At 43.7% G+C, this 23013-nt stretch overlaps 1 long non-coding RNA gene across 1 annotated transcript in view; it reads left to right on the top strand.

Annotated features, from left to right (window-relative positions):
• Positions 1-22671, top strand: part of LOC129040531 (uncharacterized) — a 30221-nt gene extending 7550 nt beyond the window's left edge. The window contains exons 2-7 of the long non-coding RNA XR_008503662.1: positions 9890-10001; positions 12053-12215; positions 15694-15777; positions 20628-20719; positions 21546-21763; positions 22196-22671. This is a non-coding gene — a long non-coding RNA (uncharacterized LOC129040531). The remainder of the gene's footprint in view (positions 1-9889; positions 10002-12052; positions 12216-15693; positions 15778-20627; positions 20720-21545; positions 21764-22195) is intronic.
• The last annotated feature ends 342 nt before the right edge of the window (positions 22672-23013 follow it).

The raw sequence follows: 23013 nt of genomic DNA, 5'->3' as shown, positions 1-23013 counted from the left end.
TTATATTTTCACAAGTGCTAGCTAAGTGATTCTTCATCTATTTCTACACTGCCTGAAAATGTCTATTTTACAAAATATATTTTATATCACAAGTCAGATGAGCCGTTTTCCAAAAATTGATGACATTTAAAAGGCGAATATATGAAACACCTATTCTCGTTCTAGTCCTGTATTTGCTGAACAGTGGCTTAATTTATCCCACTTTCTTTATTCTTCAACTGTATTCTATGGGATGCCAGGGTGGCATACAAGCACCTCTGAGGTGCTACAAATGAAATTCTGAAGTCTGAAACGTTATAAAAACAAAGTTTGTATTGAGATGTATTCAATACTAAGATTGAACTTATTGAAGACACTCCCAGTAGATTATCTCGGGTAATGAACTTGGGTAAGCTGAGAGTTGATCTGCTCCCCCGACCCTCATTCATTTAAACTTCTAGGTATATCACTGACTGAGCAGTTTTCACCTTGCAAGTATCCACTTATAATTTGCGCATTTTAATGTCCTTTCTCACAACACTGTAGAAACTGGCTAACTTCTGTACACAGTATTATGGTCAATAGAGGATTTGTGCTTGGTTAGATCCATGTATGACCCTGCAGCGTGTCAAAGAAAAGATTATTCATTGACACTCATTAAAGCACAGTAAGGAAGACTTTACTCAAGACCATTGTGTTGGTGTGGGGACCACTGCAATGGGGTTTTGCAGTAGAGGAGAGAGATTGGGCTCAGTTCTAGGGTAAGGGGAATTCTGACTCAACCAACCTAACAGGATTTTTGCTGAAGGCAGGCCAGGGTGGTCAGACATCACCTGGGGGATGGTGGAGGATGAGGTATCAACTGAGGGTAATCAGATATTGAGGGTGGGGAATTCTGGCTAAACTAACTTAGCAAGGCTCTTTTCTAAAAACTGGATTTTAAAAGGAGGTACGGAGATGGGCCTGGCTAAATTTTGGCCAAGCAAACAAGCTTTGTCAACAGCTACTTTTCAACAGATACTTGGGAAATATCAGGTATCAGGATTATATACCATTATAGGTGTTTCTGACACTTACTGTAAATCTTACAGTCTCTTTTTTTGACTTTTATATTCTCCGGAAGGAGTAGGAGAATAGATAACATTCATAGATTAAACTTTGAAACAAAAAGATGTCTGATGACTCTGCTTTTTAAGCAGCCAACAGATCTGTTGGGGAAATCTATATAAATGTGTTATTTGCAATGCTCCTTGCCTGGGAGGGCAGGTGACCCTTCAACTGGATTTCATGTTTGCTCAGGGTAAATAGTCATGTTCTGGTGGTGGCCTTTAGTATTAGACAGAGCGTGGGATGCAAAGGCAGAGAATCTAAGGAGCTGAATTATTTCTGCACTAAAGAGAGTGGGGAGGGAGAGAGAGAGCCAGAGGGAGAGAGAAAGCAGGGGGAAAGGACAGAAAGAGAGAAAGGCTCAGACTAAAAGGCTGGAGAAACCCTGTCAAGAGAAAGACAAGAAAGAGAATGAGGGGTGGTCTGCAGGCACAGAAGGCTGTTGAGTGAGCAGGGATGTCTATGTGAGTTTTTCTGTTTTGTTTTTTAAGCAGAGCAAAACATAGCAAGTGTTTATTACTGCAATGTAGCTGGTGGCTTTATGGTGATGGTTTTTAATAAAATAACAAATTTATGTTATTATTTATGTAGTAAAATTAATAAATTTCAAAGAAGAAGTTAAAATTAATATAATAAATTTAATATCTCAAGAATTAGTGGGAACAGAAAGATTAAAGTTAATACCAAATATGAGATTTGGGCATTCAGTACGTAGCACTGAATATTGTAATCGTATTAGCTGAATTGGCCAACATGACAAAAATAAATAAAAGATATAGGACAAAGGAATATGTGACCATTGACATCATTAGATGAGAGAATCAGGTGCAAAGAGTAAACAAAGGACATTAAGTTTCTTAAAGACATTCCTACTGTGTGGTTTGCAGCGTGAATCCACTTCCTTATTTCTTCAAGAAGTCTTCAGTAAAATATAGACAACCTGCCCATGCTTTGGGGGATAGTTCATTTGGAAAGGGGTGGGTTGGTGGAATGAGGATGCGGCAAAACTGTAAATCAGCTTGTGTTCAAGCTGAGATAATGGCAAGAACAAACAGGCATCTGCCCAGCACGACTCGGCCACAATGGAGTTTCACCAAGGCAACAAGTAATTAGGTGAAACGTCCAGATAGTCTCCGCACTGTGCAACAAAAAACCCACAGACCGAAATCACTGAGATGCCGAGACGGACACGGCGGCCCCACAGAGATAAAATCCCTGGTTGTAATTTCGATATTTATTAGAATGTCCTCATCTTTCTCAGTGGTTGAATTTATCCCTAAATATAACTAATTTTAATTTTAAAACATTTAAACTGATAAAATATCTCACTTATGGTTTCACACAGAAATTAGTTGGAAACAGGACTCTGCCAATTAACAAAACATGCAAACACAGTTTTAAGCCAGTGAGTTATAATATTTGGGCACTCTATAAAATGAATAATATTTTTTTTCCTTCTAAAAACTGAAGAAACAGGAAGAAACACAATAGCTATTTTTATCCCTGTGGAACTTTAGAAATCATATTCTGCAAATTTAAATCTCATGTTAAAGGGCCAGAGCCACTGAATTTTCTTGAGACTGATAACGATACAATAATACGTCTTGACACTAAAGCTGCTGTTCATGAGATGGAGCAGGGACCTTTTGTTGGGGTCTGTGGACCCCCCAAGCATGGAAATAAAGGAAAATCTTGAATTCCTTCCAGGGACATTCTAGGCACCTGGCTAACCTTGAGAAGTAAATGAGCAAGTTGATAAGTGAAGACCTAAGAGTAGCTTAAAACAATAGCCAAGGAAGTCAAGAGGATTTTTGGTTCTCTATAGAAACGAAAGAAACAACCTTCACATCGGTCTCTGAGTTGTTTGTCAGAAACTCAGACTCCCACTAAATGGATTCGCTGGCCCATAGACCTCAGATAAGGGGGAACCAAGGACAGACACTGACTGGGGTTCTGTGGTCTCAGTTTCTTCCTGTGCGGCTGCACCCTCAGAAGGAGGAGGCCACACCCACGAGCTTGAGCTAACATTCTTGTCGGCTGATCCCAAATTTTTAGGCAAAATTTTACCTCCTCCACCAATTGCAGATCAGAAAATCTTTGGATCCACCGATGACCTGTCCTCCTCCAATTCGAGATTTGAGATGTCCTGCCTTTTTAGGTCAAACCAATATATAGCTTCCATGTATTGATTGATGACTTTGCCTGTAACCTCTGCCTCCCCACCTTTAAAATCCTTACCTGTAAACCCTCAGGGAGTTCAGGTCTTTAACATGAGCTGCCCAGTGCTCCCTGTTTGGCACCCTGCAATAAATGCCTCCCTTTGGCTTTCTCTTGCTGTGATTCCAGTGTCCGTGTTTGGTTTTCTTGCCCTGGGCTAGCAGACCCCAGTTTGGTTTGATAATATTCACTCTGTCTATCTCTGTCTACTGCAAAGGCGTTATCTACACTTAAAATCAGGCTACATAGTATCCTTTACTTACATTAACTATCACTATAAAAGACTGAGAAACTCTGTGAGTTAATTCTTCCAACAGGTATTGATTGAGCACCTAGAGCTTGTGGCTGGAGATCAAGAAGAAGTTCAAACTCTTATCTCATGTGGCTTATGGTCTAGCACCCATGTTCAGACATTAGCCAAATAACCAGACAAATCACTGTTGACTTTTAAACTGAAACAATCCTCTGAAAGAAAGGGTCACACTTCCATGAGGGCTTCAAGAAGTATTTTAGCGGTCATCTCCACTACATGTGGAGACAAGAGCTTTATCATGCAGATGTGTGTTTATCAACCAGTGTGAGGAAATGAGGAGTCTGCAAGTTGAGACTTGCAGGTCCATCCCCAAGATGGGTGAAGGACCATGTCATTCACTGGGTTATAACGATGCTGTTCGCTGGAGGAATAACACTGCCACACCCTGGGAAGATGACAGTGCCATTTGCTAAATGGGAGCCAGTGATGTTCCCTGGGTGGGTGATGATGCCACTCACTGGGTGGATGATGACATCACTCACTGGATGGATGATGACGTCACTCACTGGATGGATGATGTCACTCACTGGATGGATGGTGACACCACTCACTGGATGGAAGATGTCACTCAATGGATGGATGATGATGTCATTCACTGATTTATAAAGCACGGGATAAGGTCTAGATTAAGGAGGAGATGTTGAGCTGGAGGTGTTTTTGAGATATATGGGTGAATATTTGGGACAGTCAGCTGGTATCTCAGCATAGTATTGTAGACATAAGAGTCAGATTACTTGATTTTAAATCCTGATTTTACCACTCATTAGTTCTGTCACCTTAAACAAGTTACTTTATGTTCTTATGCCTCGGTGTCTTTATTTGTAAAACACTTTTATCAGTAATAATGCCAACCTTAGGGTAGTCAGGAGGATAAAATGAAATAATACATAGGAAGTGCCTGGAAACATGCTTGGCAGGAAAAAGACCCCAAGAAACACAAGTTGTTGTTATTGGGTGTGTGGATCTGACATACAAAAGGAATGGGCTGGAGACATCGTTGGGGTCTTTGGAGAATGTGTGGCTGCTGAAGCAATGGTCATAGCAGAGTCAGGAGGAAAATGGGAGGGAGAGGCAGAGGGAGAGGCAGAGGGAGAGGCAGAGGGAGAGGAAGAGGGAGAGGAAGAGGGAGAGGAAGAGAGAGAGGCAGAGGGAGAGGAAGGGGGAGAGGAAGGGGGAGAGGCAGAGGGAGAGGCAGAGGGAGAGGTAGAGGGAGACACAGAGGGACAGAAAGAGGGAGAGGCAGAGGGAGAGGAGGAAGGAGAGGCAGAGGGAGAGGCAGAGGAAGAAGGAGAGGAGGAGGGAGAGGAAGAGGGAGAGGAGGAAGGAGAGGCAGAGGAAGAGGCAGAGGGAGAGGTGGGGGAGAGGCAGGGGGAGAGGCAGAGGGAGAGGTGGGGGAGAGGCAGGGGGAGAGACAGAGGGAGAGGAAGAGGGAGTGGAAGAAGGAGAGGCAGAGGGAGAGGAAGAGGAAAAGGGAGAGGAAGAGGGAGAGGCAGAGGAAGAGGAAGAGGGAGAGGCAGGGGGAGAGGCAGGGGGAGAGGCAGGGGGAGAGGCAGGGGAAGGGACAGAGGGAGAGGAAGAGGGAGAAGAAGAGGGAGAGGAAGAGGGAAAGGAAGGGGGAGAGGAAGGGGGAGAGGAAGGGGGAGAGAAAGAGGGAGAGGAAGGGGGAGTGAAAGAGGGAGAGGAAGAGGGAGAGGCAGAGGGAGAGGCAGCGGGAGATGCAGAAGGAGAGAAAGAGGGAGAGGAAGAGGGAGAGGAAGAGGGAGAGGAAGGCAGAAAGGCAGAGGGAGGGGCAGAGGGAGAGGAAGAGGGAGAGGGAGAAGCAGAGGGAGAGGCAGAGGGAGAGGGAGAGAGAGAGGCAGAGGGAGAGGAAGAGGGAGAGAAGGGGGAGAGGCAGAGGGAGGGGCAGAGGGAGAGGAAGAGGGAGAGGGAGAGGAAGAGGGAGAGGGAGAAGCAGAAGGAGAGGCAGAGGGAGAGGCAGAGGGAGAGGGAGAGAGAGGCAGAGGGAGAAGAAGAGGGAGAGGGAGAAGCAGAGGGAGAGGGAGAGGAAGAGGGACAGGCAGAAGGAGAGGAAGAGGGAGAGGCAGAGGGAGAGGGAGAGAGAGAGGAAGAGGAAGAGGAAGAGGGAGAGGGAGGGAGAGGAAGAAAAGGGCTAAATGAGGCCTTGAGGAGCCACCACATTGAGTGACTGGGTAGAAGAATGATCTGTCAACAAAAAAAGTCAAACTCCACAAAATATTTGAAAAGATTCATTCTGAGCCCAATATGAGTGACCAGTGGCCCATGACACAGCCCTCAGGAGATCCTGAGAATGTGTGCCAAGGCGGTGGAGCCACGCTCGGCTTTTACATTGTAGGGAGACATAAGGCATCCATCAACACGTAGCAGATGTGCATCAGTCCAGTGTGGAAAGGCGGGACAACTGGAAGTGGGAGCTCCCAGGTCACAGGCGGATTCAAGGATTTTCTGATTGATGATTGGTTGGATGAATTATTATCAATAGAAAGGAATGTCTGGATCACAAGAAGGGGTTGTGGAGACGAAGGCTTTATCATGCAGATGAAGCCTCCAGGCAGCAGGCTTCAGGGAGAATAGATTGTAACTGTTTCCTATCAGACTGAAAGAGGCTATTCTATCAGTAATTTCAAAATGAAGGAGGGTATAATGAGATATGCCCAGCTTCCCTTCCCATCATGGCCTGAACTAGTTTTTCAGGTTGACTCTGGAGTGCCCTTGGCCAAGAAGAGGGATCCATTCAGATGGCTGCAGAGGGGCCTTAGAATTTCATTTTTGGTTTACACTGCATGAGAGTGGCAAAGAGAGACTGAAAATATGAAGGAAATCCAAAAAAGATGGAAGAGTGGAAAAGCCGGGGCAAAACGGTGTTCTCCAAAAAAGACAGTTCTCAACCTCAACAGGGTTGCATTGGATGAAAGCCTTGAGGAGACAAGTGTCCACTGAACTTAAGGCAAAGGAGGTCACTGATAGCTTCAGCAGGAGGTGTCTCTCCTAGGTGAGTAATGGAGCAGATTGGTGTGGGCTGACAGTGGGTGGGAGGTAAGGAGTGGAAATGCAGTTCAGATCATCCTTACTGAGAGGTTTGACTCTCAGAAGAAAAAGAGATAGGAGGCTGGAGGAGGAGGTAGAGGCATCTGCTTGGTGGTCAGGGGAGGAACTGAGGGTGTTGGGGTTTTTTTGGCATTTATGAGAATTATGGAGGATTTTCTTTTTTCATGCTCCTCTGGATTTCCCAAAGTTTCTGCAATGAGCATGTAGTTTTCCTTAATTATAAAATATAGCTTTTTAAAAAGCAGTATACATAGCCACATAAAATATGACTTGTATCAATCATTGGGGACATCAAGTCAGGACATAAGGCTGATATTGACCGGTCTGGCCTCAGATCTTACAAAGTCAGCTTAGAGGTAGGTGAGCTGCAGGCATTAGTGAAGGCATTTGCTGTATTCTCTCAGCCTTTTTCTATTATGGTGGGGAAATGCCATGGCCTTATGAACAGGGACTGTGTCATTCACCTTTGTAGCCCCAGGACCTACCACTGTCCTTGGTGCATGTGTTATTCTGTTGTCATGCTGCTGAGAAAGACATACCAGAGACTGGGTAATTTATAAATAAAAAGAGGTTTAATGGACTCCCAGCTCCACATGGCTGGGGAGGCCACATGGCAGAAAGTGAAAGGCATATCTCACATGGCAGCAGGCAAGAGAGAGAATGAGAGCCAAATGAAAGGGGTTTCACTTATAAAACCATCAGATCTGGTGAAATGGATTGACTACCACGAGAACAGTATGGGGGAAACTGCCCCTGTGATTCAATTATCTCCCATCAGGTCCCTCCCACAACACATGGGAATTAAGGGAGGGATAAGATTTGGGTGGGGACACAGCCAAACCATATCATTGCATAACTGCTGTTTAACAAATATTTGTTGAATGTGTTAAAAGGAAATTCTTAGAAAAAGGTAAAACCATGACTAGCACACAGATATAAATATAAACACTTGCTAGAGGATGTATTTTATGCTTATAATATGAGGGAAGCAGGCAGATGTCAGAACCATTTCACAGCAAAGGTCAAAACAGCACAAATCTATGTCTAGTAAAGGAGAGTTGAGATGAATTGCAAATGGAGACAAAATTGTTTCTTTCAAAGTAGGAGGAAGTCAATCTAAACCACTACCAGCTAGGACAGTATTTACATATCTATCACTTACCTACAATTCACAAAGAGTTTCAGAATAGCTGGGAGATAATGGGCAAGGCTGCAATCTGATAGCTCAGAGGACATGGGATAGGCAGTGCAGTTTTCCACTGAAACACAAAAATGTTTTATCTACACATGAATGAATCACTGGTGTCATCTTGACATGCAGTGAAGAGAGAACATTAATCAATAGAAACAACTTTAAGTCAGGACCTTGGGTACAAGATAACAGTTACCACATTTGAGACAAATCGTTGTGTTCCCAAGTTGTGTGTCTGTCCAGGCCGCTCCGGCAGAGACGTGGAGCCATGCTTGTGGCTCACGGCTGTGCTCCGTGTCCTTGTGGCTGCAGGGAGCAGTTGCAGGGCAGACTCTGCCCTGAGCCTTTTGAGCCCATGGTGTGAGCATTTCTACTCAAAGCAGGCTTAGCTGTAGCAACATGTTACTCCAGAATTGTACCTTGTATTTGTTAGATTTCATAGGCAGTAGTGGTTTCTTCTTTCACTGTGCTCCCTTTATGAGCCAGAATGAGCCCTGATGCTCTTATTCATAACGGCTGGAGCAGGACCTGCGGAAGCCTGGGCCCAACGGTGATATTTCCACTACCTGGCTGATGACCCGGCATGAGGGACTCGCCCTGAGGCTGAAGTTAGCAACTGTGCATTGGCTGCATGGCTGATTAGCAAGGGGAAGGCTCTCAGCCCTTCTCTGCCCTCTGTGTGTTCTGCTGGGAATGAAAGCTCTTTGCAGGCACAGAGAGGAGTGGCTCCCCTTTGTAAACAAAATGACTGATGTCCTTCTCCATCCTTCTTTCATGAGTGAAATTCAGTAGCATCTTTATTTAAAAAACAAAATGAGCAGGGCGCAGTGTCTCACGCTTGTAATCCCAGCACTTTGGGAGGCCAAGGCAGGAGGATCATGAGGTCAGGAATTCGAGACCAGCCTGGCCAACACAGTGAAACCCCTTCTCTACTAAAAATACAAAAATTAGTTGGGCGTGGTGGTAGGCACCTGTAGTCCCAGGCAGGGGAATCACTTGAACATGGAAGGCGGAGGTTGCAGTGAGCCGAGATTGTGCCACTGCACTGCAGCCTGGGCAATAGAGCTAGACTCCATCTCACAAAAAAAGGGTTAAAAGTTTTCATTCATTTGTTAAATAACTGAAAAGTGCCTGTCAGTGGTCAAGGACCTTCATATGTAAAATATCTGATGGTTATAACAAATTAGAGCACTTAATGTCCATTCACCCATCCATCCACCCACTCCTACCCTCCACACCCACCTACCCACCCACTTATTCACCCATCCATCTGTCTATCCACCTATCCACTTTCACACCCACCCACTCATCCTTTCACTCATCCATCCATCCACTCACCCACCTCCACATCCACCCACCCATCCATTCATTCATCCATCCACCCACCCATGCATTCATCCTATCCACCCATCCATGTATTCACTCATCAAAATATTCACCTATCCATTCATTCATCCATCCATCCATCCAACCACCCAGACATTCATCCCATCCACCCATTCATTTATTCATCCATCAAACTATCCATTCATTCCTCCATCTACCCACCTACTTACACACCCACTCACCCATCCAATCATTAATTCATCCATCCATCCATCCATCCTCCTACCCACACATTCATCCCATCTATCCATTCATGTATCATCCATCCATATATCCACCCACCTATCTATCCACCCATTTGTCCATTTTTTATTAAATATTATTCTGTGGACCAGAAATTGTGGTAGGCACACAGCAAGAAGAGCAAGAAAGACACCATCTCTGCCCTCAGGCAGAGGGTTAGGGAACAAACTCAGTCTATCAGCAAACCCTATTGGCTCTATATTCAAAATATATCCAGAATTTGACCACTTCTCACCACCCCAATGCTACCGTCTTGCCCTTACCTGGTAAGTAGACAAGGAGCAATCACCATCCCCATCAAGACCTGCAGGGACCTGGTGATTGTGTCCTACCTTTTCCTCTGACCTTGTTTCTTATTTCTTTCCTCCTTCCTTTGTTGGCTTCAGGTGCTCTGGGCTCCACATCAAGCTTCCTTCAGCGTAGGAGACATGGGCCAGCCCTACAGTGTTTGTGTAGACTGTCTCCTTGGCCCCTCTTCTTGGGCCACTCTTCCAATAGGTAACAGCATGGCTGATGCCCTCACCTCCTTTACACCTCTGCTTAGTTGTTCTTCTCAATGAGGCCTTAAAAATGACAATCCACATCCTACTCCGGCCCTCTTTCCCCTTCCCCCAGCCCCACTTTATATTTTGTCCCTTCTACCGAGACACTTATTTAAAATGTGTCTCCCTTGGCCAATTGGAATGGAAGCTCCAAGGAGCAGCGACATTTGTCTATTGCTGCCTGTTGTGTCCCAGATGCTCACAACAATGCCCAACACAGGGTAGACCTCAGCCAGTCTTTGTTGAATGAATGAAGGAAGGAAAGAATCAGCTAAGCAAAGAAAGTTCAACTAGTACAGCAGTTTCCAGCCATGGGGGCAATTTTGCCCTGGAGACAATGATGGGGATCAGAAAATACCACCCCAAAATATGCCACTTTGGCATAAAGGTTATTTTAAGCTGAAAACACTTGAGATTCAACAGATGCAGGAAAAAAAATCCTCAGAACTTTAGTTTTCTGACCCAAAGCAACAACCTTTGGGAAGTGAGGCTGCCATAAATTTCTCTTTAAGTCAAATCTACCTCCAGAAGGTAGAACAGGATGAAAACTACCCCAAATCTCTCTCCAGGGTAGTTTTATGGCCCCAAAGGAGGCAGTAAGACCGCTCACACCTGAATAGACAAACATTATCACAAACTTTATCTACTCTTTATTCTCCTGAAAACCCATTTATCTTTCCAAAAAGCCATTTTTCTGCCCTGTAAGTGCCTTTTCCCTCCCACTTCATGTATTAATGTATTAAGATGCTAAATAAACCCCAGATTCTAACCACCCCTTGAGTTACTTATCACTGAGTTCTCTATGTGTGCTTTGCATGTGTAAATAAAATCTTTCCCCTTCTCTTAATCTGCCTTTTGTCAGTTTAAATTTCACTGAACCTAAGGGGGTAAAGGAAAGGTGTTTTTTTCCTCCCCTGCTAGGACATCTGGGAGTGTATGGAGACATGCCTTATTGTCTGTTGACATGACTTGGCAGGGTGCTTAGTGGCATTTAATGGGTAGAGATCAGACATGCTACTAAGCATCCCACAATGCAGCCTACAATCCGACAGGGTGGCCCTGCACACTGACAAGGAATTATCTGAGGCAAAACGTCAATAGTATTGAGAAACCCTGAGCCAGTGGTTATAACTGATGTTTAAAAAATCACTTTATTGAAGTAAGAGTAATGTACCAATAAATGCACCTATTTAAGTGCACAGTTTGAAGAGTTTTGATGGATGCATACACCCCTGTACACGTGACTTCACTTCAGAAAGAAAATATTTACATGTTTCTAAAACACAACTCATGTCCCTTTCAGTCAATCCCTTCCCCTCCCCAGACAACCACTGATCTCATCATTATCACCATAGCTTAACTTTCCCACTCTGGAATTTCATATGAATAAAAGTATGTGTGTTTCGTATTGGGTTTCTTTTGTGCGAAACCATGTGTTTGAGATTCTCCTAGTTACATGTATCAGCAGTTTCTTCATTTTTATTGCTGAGTAGTATTCCATTGTGTGAATATATTACATTGTTTTTTTTAATCCATTCTCTTGCTAATGGACATTGAAATTATTTCCAGTTTTTGGCTATTAAGAATAAAGCTGCTATGGACACTCATAGAGTCCATTTGTGGACATAGGTTTTTATTTCTCTTTATCAATACCCAGGCATAAAATTGTTGGGTCTTAGGATAAACCCAACCACATGAGAAAGTGCCAAATGGTTTTCCAAAGTGAGAGCACCATTTTAATTTTAATTTTTTTTATTTTTTATTTTTATTTTAGAATTGGGGGTACATGTGAAGGTTTGTTACATAGATAAACACATATCACGGAGGTTTGCTGAAGAGTATAATTTTAGTCCTGCTAGCAATCTATGAGAGTTTTTGAAATTGGCCATTGTGTTAATTTCAGCCATACAAGTGGGCAGGGAGTGGTATTCACAGAAGTTGAATTGGGGCATTTATCAAAGTTTTGGTTACTCTAAGTGAATTCAGATGTCTCCCTCTTTCCATAAGGTCCCTATAACCAAATATTGTGACACGATTAGATCTCAAAACAGTGAGATCTTGGGTCTGCTGGACCTGGAAGTTGCTAGTCTGGGGGATGAACAGAGCGTGAGGTGGCTGGATCTGGGAACAGCAAGATCATCACACAACAATGCTGTGAGTCTTCAAAATGGTGAGACCACAATGCAAATGCATGAGGTTTCTTTTCTGCTCGGGCACAGCTTTTACTTTCTCAGCAAAAATTTCACAGAAGAGTATTACTAAGGAGAAAAGATTATCCTAATATATGGGGTGTCACCAAGTTCAAATCCGACAAGCCAGCCACAGGTGTGACTGCATTCAGCTGCTTTCCCGCCCGTGGGGAAGTCCGCCGTTCTTAGCAGGCTTTTAGCTCTGTTTTACCTGACCTTGGTTTGACCATTTGCTCTTCTGTTCCCTTAGGGAAGATTTATCCCTCTGGAGTTTAGTTCTCATAAATTTCCTTGTGTACTTCTTTCTTCAGTGGCTTAAAAGAAAAGCTTCGTTTTGGTGATTTCTTGTGGTTTCATCAGAAATGAACTTATTTCGGCCAGGCACGGTGGCTCAGGCCTGCAATCCCAGCACTTTGGGAGGCCAAGGTGGGTGGGTCATTTGATGTCAGGAGTTCAAGACTAGCCTGGCCAACATGGTAAAACCCCATCTCAACCAAAATAATACAAAAACTGGCTGGGTGTGGTGATGCACGTCTGTAGTCCCAGCTACTCAGGAGGCTGAGGCACGAGAATCGCTTGAACCAGGAGGTGGAGGTTGCAGTGAGCCAAGATTGCACCACTGCACTCCAGCCAGGGCACACAGCAAGATCTGTCTCAAAAAAAAAAAAACAAAAAAAAAAAACTTATTTCACAGTCTTCTGTACGCCAAATAGGAGTGGAACCTCTCATTACAGCAACATTTGGTAAATCCCACAAGAATGGAATCACAGGATGCTCTAGAAACCCAGAGACAAGTAACCAATTTGAGGAGTCAAGGAAGACATTCTAGAGGAAGCTAGAGTAAAAATCATTGGTAGGAAGTGTCCAGAAACAGGGGGAGGGGGCAGAGTGTTTTAAACCAGGGAAACAAGAGTCGGGGAGAGTACAGACAAGGAGGAAAATGAAAGAATATGAAGGCAGGAATGGCAAAAATAAAGCTAGATTTGCTTTCTCCAGTATGATAGCCTCTAGTCCCCTGTGGCTATTGGGCATTTGAGACGAAACGGGTCCAGATTGAGACGAGGTGTCACTATTCAGTTATACACACAGGACTTCAAATCCAGCTATAAATCACTGGATTTATAGTATACACTAGACATTTGTAGATAATCTATAATTTATAATTATAGATAGATCCATAATTTATAGATTTATACTCTAAATCTACTATAAATCCAGCTAGACACACTGAATTTCAAAGACTCTGCAAGAAAAATATCTCTAACAATTTTTTATTGATAATATGTTGAAATGATATTTTAGATAGATTAGGTTAAATACAATATATTATTAAAATTAATGTCATCTGCTTGTTTTTACTTTTTTCAATGTGTCTACTGGGAAATTTAAAATTATATTTGCAGTGTGCATTCCATTTTTGTTGGGTAGTGCTAGGCTAGAAACTTACGCAGCACCAGATCCTGAAGGGCCCTAAAAGCTATCATGTGGGGTTTGAAGGGTGCACAAAGTAAATAGGAATGATAGGATCTGATTGATGGGTTGGGATTTTAGAAAGCTAGTAAATATCTCCTGTTTTTCTGAGTTCTGAATTAATCCACCGAGAGTCGGAAACAAAAGTCGGACAGATGACAATAAACACGTTAGTTTTATTACTAGTAATAGCTGGATTCAAGGAAAGAACTTTAGATCCATAACTGCAATGGGCTTGCTAACCAAAGAATTAAATTCACCCACTTAGAAATTGACACAGTGGACAACTGCAGGACCCCTGGAGGCAGGCTCCTATTATAACATGGTACGAGAACGGATGTTCTCTGTGGTCAGAAAGATCGCAGAGCAGGCTGAAATGAGTATGCCTCACTTCTCCTAACTCGCCTGCCCAGAAATCTTTCCTTCTCTGGGCAGAAGTGAAAGAGGGACTGAGAGAAACCAGGAGTTGGGAAGCACCCAGAGGTCCAATGTTACTCCTCCAAGCTTTCTCAATGACATGGGATGAATTTCCTTTTGCATTTGTAACAAATAATCACAAACTTAGTGGCTTAAAACAATGTTTATGTATTATCTCCCAGCCCTGGAGAAGTCCAGGTCAGCTCGGCTGGTTTCTCTACTCCGGTTCTCAGAGGCTAAAATCAAGGTGTCAGCTAGACCGAGTTTCCATCTAAATGTTTGGAAAGGATCATTCAGATGGTTGACGGAATTCAGCTCTGTGCTGTTGTGGGACTGAGGGTTCCACTTCCTCACGGGCTGCAGGCTGTGGCCACCACCCTCTCTCAGGGGCCTCTCTACAGTCCTAGCACAGCAGGCCCACTTCTGAGAGCCTGCTCACATTTGGACTCTTTATGGTCTCCTGTTTTCCTGAATCTCTCCTTATTGCCTCTTCTTCCACTCAGAGAAAGACCTCTTCTTTTACGGACTCCTGTGATTAGATGAGTCCTGCTCAAATAATCCAGGATCATCTCTCCCTGGCTCAAGGTCCGTAATCATGATCACATCTGCAAAGTTCCCTTTACCATGTAAGGCCACAGATTCACGGATTTGGGGATTAGGATGTGCACGTCTTCCAGGGGAACTCTCACTGTTCCACCTACCATACATCCTAAATGAAATACAGAGATATCCTATATTTAAATATGTACATTTGAAATCACCTTTGTAAACTTATGGCGGAGACAGTGAAAGAGATCAGACCTTACTGACTCCATCTTGTTTCTAACCTCCAAGCTGTCCTTGTTCATTCTTGGGTGTAGGCTGAACTAACTTTGGGAGGAACTTAGTTTATAGTTTAAAACAAAGATGATAGCCCTTTCCCAAAACAAACCTCCTTCTTGCCTGGGGACTAAACTGCCTTTGTAGGACTAAGAAATTAGCCACAAGATTAGAAACTATGGTTTAGGAGTCATGCAGCTGGAGGGTACAAGATTCTGACCCCTCCCTAAACTGCTCCTAAGATCCATGGTTGAGATGTTTTGCAGACCCTGCACTTGATGCATCAGCTGGCACCACCCAAACTGATAAACTGGCTCATCTGACCTTGTGGCCCCACCCAGGAACTGACTCGGCACAAGAAGGCAACTTCGACTCCCTATCAGGACGTGGGATTTCATCTCTGACCAATCGGCACTCCTGGCTCACCACCTTCCCCCCAACCATTTCATCTCTGACCAATCAGCACTCCTGGCTCACTAGCTTTCCCCTGACCACTAAGTTGTCCTTAAAACTCTGATCCCCAAATGCTCAGGGAGACCAATTTGAGTAATAATAAAACCTGGTCTGCTGCACATGGTCTGCTGCACAGCTGGCTCTGGGTGAATTACTCTTTCTCTATTGCAGTTCCTGTGTCTTGATAAATCAGCTCTGTCTAGGGAGCTGGCAGGGTGAACCCACTGGGCAGTGACACATTCTTTTATTATTAATTTCTTGAGAGGTAATTAAAATTCAAAGGTATTTTCTTTGCCTCAGGGTCCTCCTATAGAATATGGGGAAAATACTGAAGTCTATCTCCTGAGGCCATTGCGTGTGGCTGCAACAATGCCAGGTAACAGGGTAAGTGCTCAGTAAAGGCAAGTCATTACCTTTATAGAAGAATACTGACCTGCTTAACAGGCAAGCTACCGACACAAATCAGCCCCTAGCAGCAATGTCATCTTCCACATGTTCGTGTCCCACCTGCCAAATGGTGCCTAGTTTTCCAGGTTCCCAGGCAATGTGCCATGTTTTTCCTGTCTTAGGGAACCACCAATGAGACTGGTATTTTGTTTGGAAAGATTACCTGTTTCTGCATTTGTCAATATAAGTATAGGGGATTGCCAAATAGGGGGGATGATGTGAGGACACTACTGAAGGGACTTTGGTTTGGATGCAACTTTCCTCACCCTATTAATTTTGCGCAACCAAATGGCAATGGTAACAAATGAGTGCAATTATACCTACCTGCTGAGTGCAGCTCCCCATACAAAATACAGGATGGTCGATGAAGACTATTCATACCTATTGTCTCCTGTGGTCTGGTTGGCCATGGGCCCTGCCTGCTTGGAAGTGCTTATTGCAAGACGCATCCCCATCTATGCTAAAGAAAGAAGCACCACCAGCCACAGCCAGCACCTCTGGCTTTGTGTCTTCTGTGCAAGGCCAGCACCTGCTTCTACAGCAGTGCCCTCGAGGTCCTTTTCCTTGGCCCTTGCTGTTGGAACTCAGCTGCCTCGTCCTTTTAACTCCACCCATCAGGTGACGCTCACCATCTTTGTTGAAGTTACAGATGATATTTGCTAGAATATTCATTTATTTAAGAGTAATTTAAAATATCACTTCAGTGACGTAAGTGATATTTAGGGATTTTTATTGTTTACAGGTTTTTGGGTTTTAGGTTTTCTGGATGGTCTGTGGTTTTATTTTTTGTATTATTATTATCATTATTATTGAGACAGAGTCTCACTCTGTCACCCAGGCTGGAGTGCAGTGGTACAGTCTTGGCTCACTGCAACCTCCGTCTCCTGAGTTAAAGCGATTCTCCTGCATCAGCCTCCCAAGTAACTGGAATTACAGGCGTCCACCACTATGCCTGGCTAATTTTTGTATTTTTAGTAGAGATGGGGTTTCACCATGTTGACCAGGCTGGTCTCGAACTCCTGACCTCAGGTGATCTGCCCACTTCAGCCTCCCAAAGTGCTGGGATTACAGGCGTGAACCACTGTGCCCGGGCTGGATGGTCTGGTTTTGAATTATTCACCCTGGCCCTGGCTGCAGTTGTGCCCATCAGATATGCTTTGTTTTTGTTTGCTTGTGCATTTATTTATTTTTCCCCTCATAATTTTTCACAATTCAAGCTTTTGAAAATATATATGCAGTGTTTTTGTAGCTTGGAGTATTTATTCAAAATACTTTCTTCTACCCCTGTGTACTAGGTCTACTGTTCAGTTCCTCCTCTAATCCCCTTTGTGTGAGATGAATTGGGAATATTTCCCCCCTATTGCTGCCTGGCTTGACCGTGTGACTTGCTTTAGACAATGAAAGGTGAGAGGAAGTGATGTAAACCACAGCCAGGTAGAAACTTCTGGATTCTGCCCTTCCTCTTCTTACTGAGAAGTGAAGTCTAGATCAGGGAAGATGCTTCAGCATGGATAGGAAAGGACATGGAGAAAAGCTGAAGTCAACCCACCAAGCAGTCATGTAATATGAGTAGGAAGTAGCCTATTATGTTCATAAGCCATTGAGATTTAGGGGTTATTTGTTACCAGGACGTAATGGATGAAAGCTGACTGATGCACATGTGTCATTGGGAATATCTGCAATTACTCAGTCCCAGGGCAACTAACTGCAGGGCTCCTTGGCACAGAGCAGGCCCCTTTCTACAATTCAATTCATAACAGCTACTTTCTGCCTTGATCTTTGAAATATCTTGCTTGATCATCCAGTCCTATCTTCTGCAGCTGTGACAAATTTGAAAACCATTGTTACAGATGGTGTAGCTATACAATGAAAAAGGCTGCAGGGGCCAAGCGTTCAGTGGCTCATGCCTGTAATCCCAGAACTTTGGAAGTGGATCACTTGAGGCCAGGGGCTCGAGACCAACCTGGCCAATATGGCAAAACCTGGCTAAAAATACAAAAATTAGCTGGATGTGGTGGTGCACACTTGAATTCCAGCTACTCGGGAGGCTGAGGCAGGAGAATTGCTTGAACCTGGGAGGTGGAGTTTGCAGTGAGCCAAGACTGTGCCAATGCACTCCAGCCTGGGTAACAGAGCGAGACTCCATCTCAAAAAATAATAATAATAATAATAATAATAATAATAATAAATGAAAATAATAAAGAACAAAAAGGCTCCAGGGCTTGCATCTTGTTGTATATATGTTATAAATCTTTATTGGGTTAACCCACTGTGATTGACTGATTGACTGATTGATTGATTGATTTGTGTTGTTGTTACTGTAGCCTAGCATAACCTACTCTAACTTATAGAGATATACACATCTGTTACTCCAGGCTAGAAATATGGACCCAGACGGAATAATGAAATGGAATAATAATGGAAATGGAAATAATATAAATGGAATAATATAAATAATATAATGTATTATAATATAAATAATGATAATATATTCAATAATAGAAATGGAAATAATATAAATGGAATAATATAAATAATACAATGTATTATAATATAAATAATGATAATATAGTCAATAATGGAAATGGAAATAATATAAATGGAATAATATAAATAATATAATGTATTATAATATAAATAATGATAATATAGTCAATAATGGAAATGGAAATAATATAAATGGAATAATATAAATAATATAATGTATTATAATATAAATAATGATAATATAGTCAATAATGGAAATGGAAATAATATAAATGGAAATCAAAGCCATGAGAGCAAATGGAATTCTCTATCCAAGTATCCAAGGAGCATTGGCCCAGCAGTGAGGGGAAGATGCTATTTTGAAAAGGAGCAAGTTCAAGTGCCAAGTTCAGCAAGGCTGAGGATTGAGCACCAGTTTCTGCTCTATCAGTATTCTGGCAAGTGCAGTGTCAGAGGGCAGACAAGAGAAAGAGCCAGCTCTCAGAGGCTTCAGCTGCGCTTGGGAGGCTGAGAAGCCAGAGTGAAGGCAACCCTTAGGACACAAGTGATGACAAATGGCAGACACGGTAGAAGCTGGGGAAAATGTAGAAACAAAGGAATTCTATATGAGACTAAGCATTCTCACCTCATTTTAAAATGCTGATAAGAAGTTGCTTTGTTAAAAACACATGAGAGTTAGGCTAATTTGGGATTAAAATCCTTGAGAAGGTGTAAGGAGAGAGAAATAAAAGGCAGAGAATGTGCAGAGGGATTAACTTTAGCCCAGGAAACAGTCCCTTCTTTCAATCAATTAAGAGAAAGAAACAAAGGGATAAGAGCATGTGGGTAGGGGGCTTGGGCTTGAAGAATTGATGCTGGAAGGGAGAGCTCTCATACATTACTTCACGTGCTCATTAGGTGTATGTTCTGTGCCAGGAACTAGTGTGATGGTGAGGTGGGAGGGTGGAGACATGAGGAAGGGGAGGTGGTTGTCGAGGGGATGGGAGGGTGGGGGCTCTAAACGTGGGGAAGTTGAGGGAGTGAGGAAGTGGTTGTTGGGAGAAATGAGGGAGAAGGATGGAGAGGTGGTTGTTGAGGGGGTGGGAGGGTGGGGGCTCTGATGGGGGAGGTGGTCATTGGAGGGGAATGAGGAGATGAGGGTGTAAGTTTAGGGAGATAGTTGTTAGCAGAGTGGGAGGCCGGCTATGAGAGTCAGGAGGTGGTTGTTGGGGAATATAGGAGAGGAGGATGGGGAGGTGGTTGTTGAGGGGGTGGTGGCAAGTGACTGGGGTTTGGCATGGGTCTCCCTGGTTCCCAGCTATTTCCCTGGATTCAGATGAAATAACTGAATCAGTTACACAGTGCCGCACTAAGCATAAGGCTCTAGGTCTCTAAAGTCCAACTAATTCCGAGGATTCAGAGGACAGGAGCAGGAAGCAGGAGGCCCCCTGGCAGAATGACTCCTTCTCTGCAGCCTTCATCTATCAGGGATGGACCCCACCTGCCGTACCTCCGTGCTCCCCGTCTCCCGCCCTCTCTCCATCCCTGTGGCATCTGCCCCACCCCGTGCACTTGGCATCAGTCACCTGGAACAGTGCTCTGAGCAGACTGAGGAATGGGCTCTGTTTGGGGAAATGACGGAGGAAGAACGGATGTGAACCCGCTGGACACATGAGTTACTCATGCTGAGGATACAGCCCTACGTGCGGGGAGCCACCTCAGATCATGCCCATGGCTCCCCATGCATTCTCCTTCCATCTGCTTCCTACTTGATAAGGGTTGTTTAGGGTAAATATGTGAGATAAATGTATTGAACAACAGGCATCTTTAACTGCCTGGCTTTGTTTAGGATGGCCATTACAGACTGAATGTCTGTGTCCCCACAAAATTCATATGTTGAAACCTCAACTCCTAATGTGATCGCATTTGGAGGCGGGGCCTTTAGGAGATAATTAGGTTTAGATGAGGCCATAAGAGTGGGGACCTCATGATGGGATTAGTGCCCTTATAAGAAGAGACTCAGAGGCCAGGGGGAGTCGCTCATGCCTGTAATCCCAAATCCCCATCTCTACTAAAAATACAAAAATTAGCCGGCTGTGGTGGTGCATGCCTGTAGTCCCAGCTACTTGGGGAGGCTGAGGCAGGAGAATCACTTGAACTCTGCATTCCAGCCTTGGTGACAGAGAGAGATCCCGTCTCAAAACAAAATAAAAACAGAAGAGACTCAGAGAGCTTGTTCTCACTTTCTCTCTCTCTCTCTCTCTCTCTCTCCCCTTCCCTCCCTCCCTCCCCTTCTGTCTCTCCACCATGTGAGGACACAGCAAGAAGACAGTGTCTACAAGCCAGAAAGACATCTCTTACAAGAACCTGACCATGCCGGCACCCTGATCTTGGACTGCCAACCTTGAGAACTGTGAGAAAGAAATTTCTGTTGTTTAAACTGCCCAGTCAATGGTATTTTGTTATGGCAGCACAAGCTGACTAATTGAATAGCTTATAATTTAAAAATAATAACCTTAAAACAAGGGAACTAGCGGAGTTCTATTACATGTCTGCTATTTTTCTTCTCCATGGTGGGCTTTGGCTGTGATGCTAGTAGTTTTATTTTTTCCTTTCATTCTATTTTTCTGTATCTGCGAATATTCTATCATAAGCATCCATTTTTTAAATAAAAAGAAGTAAATGTTTTTATTTATGATTTTATAAGTTAGAAAGCAGGAGATTTGTCTATACCAGGCATCTAGAATGAAATTACTTCTAAAATTGAGCACTAATTTTAGGGCTAAGTTTTTGGCAGTGAATGCTAAAGGGAAGATTTTTTTATTTCTTAGAAGTTGTTTGATCAAGGTATGCATAAAAATGCTGCCAGAGAGAAACCTGGAGCCACCTTCCAGAAGGAATACACATAAATCCTGATATAGGAGACACAGGTTAACCTAACAGGTAATGTCTGAGTCGTGCTGTAGGCAAGAAATAAAAATATTTTTCATAGGCGTTTTCTTATATTTCCCTTCCATGGAAGTTGAGGAGGTAGTATTTTGTCATGCCTACATTTCTCACAAATTATAAATGTGTTTATAGTCTAGAAGAAAAATGTTTTCTAATAGTCTAACTTTATCCATGGCCAAGCTGTAAGGAACTAGAAGAATGAGCAGGTAATACAGACGATCTCTCTGAAAACATCAAAAGCCCCAGGTGAGTAATTTTTATAGAGAGGATGGTATATATATATATTTCAGGCAGAAAGTCCTGAAAATTGGCTACATAGGAAGCAGCGTCCCAGTTCCAGACTCCATGTGAATGAAGCCAGACAGTAAGAGCCCTCGAGTCTTCTCCGTCTGTTCCCCAGAGGCTGCTGAAAGGACCCAGGGAAGAGCCCATGACTGTCATGACTGTGGTTTCGTCCGTGTGGGGCCCACAGGCATGTTCACAGAGGATGCGGGTGCCTGGGGCCCAGGTGGGTCTCTCCAGAACAGCTTCCGAAACACTAAGTGCCATATCCTGACATTGAAGGGACTGGCCAGGAACTGATCCTTCAGCAAGAGGGAATCCACATGGCTGGCCCTAGCAAATCTGTGTCCAAACCGTTTTGTTGAAAAAGATACACCACTTGGGGTTGGATGAAAATGATTTTCTAGGACCATCAGAGCTTGAAGATTTGTCAGTCACTGAGGAGAATGCTCATTTCCCACCGGACCAGAGCAGGGCAGCTTGTGTGAAGGCAGGTGTATTGGAGCTCATCTGAACTGGGTACCACATTCTAATTCTTCTTGATTAGCATCAGGGCTTCAGACAGGTCACTTCACCAGCATGTCCTTTAGCTTCCTTGGATGTAAAAATGCATTTCATGATAATGAACCCAGTAATTCATCTGTCTTTTCTATTGCAGGAGGAGAGGATTCTATTGATAAGGGACACCTCGGGTGCTCACTTCCACTCTTGCAAAATGGCCTCAGTAGACCTCACTCTCATTTCCAAAGAAGAAGAGGAGGCTGATTCACTTCATAGGTTCAAAGGGGATTGGAGACATTAACCAGTATTTGATTGATTAGTGAAAGATGAGGGCTGTTAGCAGCACAGCACTCTTCCCTGAGTCTGTGTTGGCCTGGGTGTCTACAGAATGTTCAGCATTTAGGCTTAATCCATAGGAGTGGTGATGTGGTTGCAAGGGGCTTCAGATAGACTCCTAAAGCTACGAGAATTTTTGCTCCTCTGGGACCCACAGAGACACTTCCACAGAGGCCAGAGGCTCTACTCAACATCCATCCCCTAGGTCTGAGGGACACAGGGTTACAGGATACCTCAAGCCCCAGGCAAATCTGTGTTTCCTCTCCAAAATAATAAAAGAGGGTTGGAACGAGTTGCACTGAAGACTGAAAGTCTATTTCTCCTTCCCTTCTAGCCAGGGAGGTTAGGAGTAGGCGGCAAACTTTAAGAAAATGAGACAAGAAAGTGAGTTCTGTTTTGACAGAACAGAGAAGAAAGATGTGCACAGAAAGAGATTGATCTCCTCGAGTAAAGAGAGCCCAGAGCATTTTTCTCATAGGCCATATTCATTTACCAGTGCTTGAGAAAATCATTCCCTATCATTGTCCCCGCACCATAAGTCACATTCAGAATCTGTTTATCAAGACCAGATAAGGATCAGAAAAAATGAGCTGGAGAGAACACATGTTGCCTAAGTCTGGGAAGTCATAATCTTAATAT

This window comes from Pongo pygmaeus, chromosome 1, assembly GCF_028885625.2.
Source record: "Pongo pygmaeus isolate AG05252 chromosome 1, NHGRI_mPonPyg2-v2.0_pri, whole genome shotgun sequence".
Classification (NCBI taxonomy): domain Eukaryota; kingdom Metazoa; phylum Chordata; class Mammalia; order Primates; family Hominidae; genus Pongo; species Pongo pygmaeus.
The sequence above is the reverse complement of the archived record's forward strand: the minus strand, read 5'-3'. Positions and strand labels throughout refer to the sequence as shown.